The following is a 3174-nucleotide window of genomic DNA, read 5'->3' on the forward strand; positions in this document are numbered from 1 at the left end:
TGCGCGGTGGAGCTAGGGTTTCGGGACCCGAATTTTGAGGAGGGGTGCACATATTTATAGCTAGGAGGTAGGAGTGTCCAAATGAGGTGTAGTTTTCGCCCACGCGATCGTGATCCCACGGTGGAGGACATGGAAGAGGTTTGGATGGGTTATTGGGATGTTTTGGAGGGGTGTTGGGCTGCATGGGCTGCAACACACACGAGGCCTTCCCGGTTAACCGTTGGAGTATCAAACGGACTCCAAATGGCACAAAATTTGACAGGCGGTCTACCGGTGGTGTACCAAGGCCACTTGGCAAATCTTGGTCCATTTCGAGAATGTTGAACACCCGCTCACGAAAAAAGACAAAAGGGGGCGCCGGTGCACGTAGGAGTGTCGGATTGCGAAACAGACAACGGGGAAAATGCTCGGATGCATGAGACAAACACGTATGCAAATGACATGCACATGATGACATAATATGAAATGCATGACATAAACAAAATGCAAAAGAAATACAAAACCCAACCATGAAGGGAAACTCATAACTTAAAGCCGAAAAAGGCAAGAGTTGGAGTTACAAATATGGCAAGTTACATCCGGGGTGTTACATGTACCTAGGGTAGGGCAATAGACCTGATCTAAGTACCCTTCCCAAGGACACTACCCTATAGTCTTTCAAAGGATAGAAAACTCTACCGACTGGAATCACCTCAAGATGCAACACACTCGACCATGAGTTCCACTCGGATAACTCAATTCCATTCGACCAGGATATAATCATTCGACCACATCAGAAACCACTCGGAGTACAGAAGATCTAAAGCCACTCAGGATGGCAACGGTCAGGCGTTCACCCTGTGGCGTTAATGATCATTTATATGTCTTTATTAGGGGCGTTACCAGTAACGTATCACCTTAATGTACATTGAACTCCTTATAATGTGGGCTGGCTTGGGTCCTGGCGCACTCTATATAAGCCACCCCCCTCCAATGAGGCAAGGGTTCGCACCCCCTGTAACTTCACGCATAATCCAATCGACCGAGCCCCCGGGCACCGAGACGTAGGGCTATTACTTCCTCTGAGAAGGGCCTGAACTCGTAAATCTTGCGTGCACAACTTCACCGTAGCTAGGATCTTGCCTCCTCATACCTACCCCCATTCTATTGTCAGACTTAGTACCACGACAGTTGGCGCCCACCGTGGGGAAGGTGTCTTAGCAACTTTCTGGTGAAGTTGCGATTTCTCCAAGTCCTTTCGTCATGGTTTCCGGCGGAGGTTTGGCTGAGGGTCGCGAGATCCTTCTCGGCGCGCTTGTTTTCATCGCCGACGACTCCGCTTGGCTTCAGGAAGCTTCCCTCGATGTCGAGGCACTCCCCGTCCACGGGGTGACGCACTTTCATGCGTGCGTTCACGGCGTCCTTCTGTGACAGCCGTCGACCCAGTATCGGTCGGCTCCCGCGGTGTCTTCGCTTCCCGCTATTCGCCGTGACAAGCGGTCCGGTCGGTCACGGCTTCAGCGGTGGGTGAAGCATGCGGTGGCACGTTAGTCGACCACCCCTCAAGTCACGGCAATCGAGCCCGACAAATCTCTATGGCCTGTTCGATCTGTCGGCTGGCTCCGTCGAGACCTTATCCGAGTGCGACATCAACGACCCCGCAACAGAGGTCCTGATGGTCGACACGCCACGCAGCCCGCCTGGCATGCGTCGCAATGGTGGCAACGACGGTGGCGGCGATCCGTCGCGTGTTCATGAAGAGTACCACCCTGAAACCCTCTCTTCTCAGCAGAGGGAAGAACTTCACCGCAGCAATATGGAGGCGCTCCACACACATGTTGTTGGAGAAACCTCTGAAGCTCAGGCCGTGGAGGCGGCGCGTTTGGCCACTCTGGTTGAGCGCACTCGACTGGAGAACCTTCAGCGCATACTCGACGATCGCGCTCGACGGCAGATCCCTGAATCCAGTCGACGGCAGCGGCAGTTGGTCCCGCCTGAACCGCAGGTATACCACACTCCGATTCAAAACCTTACAGGCGCAGCCCGCATAGCAGAATCCATTCAGGCGTCCCAGTCAGAGGCTGGTAGAGGTTTGATGCAGATCAGAGCGCTGCTCCGAGCAGCAGGAGAGCAGAACACTACAGTGTCCCAGTCGCGTAACAGAATTCATAGCAGATCTGTAGTAGCTGACACAGTTCAGTTGGCTCACAGCCCAAGATCACCTCCATGGCGTGAGGGGCGAGGACATCGCCAATGGCAGTACTTGGGTCGGAACCACGAGCAGCACGATCATCGACTAGACCGTGATGACCGTCGTCGAGTGCCTACGCCCCCTTCGAGGGGTGAATCATATGTGCCTCGGCATTATGATGATAGGCGCCCATACAGCAAAGAGCGGAGGAGGCCAGTCGACCCAAGAGAACCAGGGTTTGATGCAAGGTCAATTTTGGTGCAAGGTTTAGTGGACAGGAATCGAGCACACAGAGAAGGGCGAGACAGAGATCACCCGACTGAAAGCAGAGTGCATGTTTCTGGTCCCGAGTATTTTAGTAGAGCCATCGGGGCTGTAGAGATCCCTCCCAACTTCAGGTTGGCGACTGGGGTCAGTAAGTTCACTGGTGAATAAAAGCCTAACACCTGGCTTGAGGAATATCGAGTGGCTGTGCAGATCGGTGGAGGAAACGATGAAGTGGCCATGAAGCACCTTCCCCTGATGCTTGAAGGGTCAGCTAGAGCTTGGTTGAATCAGTTGGCTCCGGGCAGTATATTCAGCTGGGAGGAGTTGGCCCGAGTGTTCGTCAAAATGTGTGAGGGCACGTGCAAACGACCAGCAGGATTGACAGAATTGCAACATTGCGTGCAAAAACCGAATGAAACTTTGAGGGATTACATCCAGAGGTGGACCACTTTGCATCACACTGTGGAGAATGTGTCTCAGCATCAAGCAGTTTGCGCCTTCAAGGAGGGCGTTCAGTATTGGGAGCTCAACCTGAAATTTGGTCGGACAGGAGACATGTCCCTGACCCGGATGATGGAGGTAGCCACTCGGTACGCAAACAACAAAGAAGAAGACCGACTCCACAGCGGCAAGAGCAAACCAGTCGGCCAGGACACTAGAGGAGGTAATTTCAATCGGAAGCAGAAGCGCAAAGCAGAACCTGCGGGTCCTGGAGAGGTTGCAGTCGTAACCCAAGG

The sequence above is a fragment of the Triticum aestivum genome, chromosome 6A, assembly GCF_018294505.1.
Source record: "Triticum aestivum cultivar Chinese Spring chromosome 6A, IWGSC CS RefSeq v2.1, whole genome shotgun sequence".
NCBI lineage: Eukaryota > Viridiplantae > Streptophyta > Magnoliopsida > Poales > Poaceae > Triticum > Triticum aestivum.